This window comes from Pteropus vampyrus, unplaced genomic scaffold, assembly GCF_000151845.1.
Source record: "Pteropus vampyrus isolate Shadow unplaced genomic scaffold, Pvam_2.0 Scaffold379, whole genome shotgun sequence".
In the NCBI taxonomy this organism is placed as follows: Eukaryota; Metazoa; Chordata; class Mammalia; order Chiroptera; family Pteropodidae; genus Pteropus; species Pteropus vampyrus.
This window is the reverse complement of record NW_011889160.1, coordinates 578,154-579,092: the sequence shown is the minus strand read 5'-3', so window position 1 is coordinate 579,092 and position 939 is coordinate 578,154.

Sequence of the window (939 nt, the reverse complement as noted above, 5' to 3'; positions counted from 1 at the left end):
GGACGGCGTCCTCCCCATTGACAATCCTGGACAGGCCACTTAGCATGGATTGGATGGCGGGGACCCCGCAGCCTGGGATAGGAGTGTGGGGTGAGTTTTGGAGGCCAAGGTCGACTCTGTGCCTTTTCCCCAGGTCCCAGGGCCCCAGGAATTCCCCAGGGACAACTCAGTCTGCTCTGTGCTTCTGCCTACACCAGCCCCGTAGGCTGAGTCTGAGACAGTGCAGGACCTAAACCTAAACCTGGACGGGGTGGCTGGATGCTGTGGGTTTGAACCCGGCCCCATCACTGCCTAGTTTAATCACTCTGAGTCTCAGTTTTCCTACCAGCCAAATGGGAATCATATAGTTGCTAACCTCAAAGAGCTGGTATAAGGACCTATGATGAGTTAGCCGGCCAAGCAGGAATGTGTTCTGTTCCTCGCACATCAGAAGCACTCAGCGAACCCACGTTTAAAAGTGCTGGGTTTGAGGGCCCAGAAAGGCTGGTCGGGGCTGAGCCACACCTGCCCACCTGCTCACTGTTGTTTAGGAGCCACTAACTGTTCAGAGAACTCCATGTCCCTCTGAACCTGTCTTCCCCATCCCTGCACAGGGTTGAGGCCTCAGGACAGCCTCAGAATCATCTACCTCCTCCCCAGGGGCCTGGATCACACTGGCTGGTCTGATCCAATCCTCCTGGTGGCCCCACTGTAGAGATGGGGCTGGCGAGGCTCAAAGCGGGAGGGAATTGCTCAGGCTCACACCGTCATGCATGGTTGAACTGGAAATAGTAATCCCTGGGTGCCTTGTTGGCCTCAGGGTTGGGAAGATAGGCTTCTGGGCCTCCGCCTGCCCTGGCGTTCACCGAAGCCAGTGCCTAGGAGTGTGAAGCAGGACAGAAGCCAAAGGAAGGACACGGAGCCGTGTTCAGGGAGGTGACGCCTGCCTGGGGCTCCCCA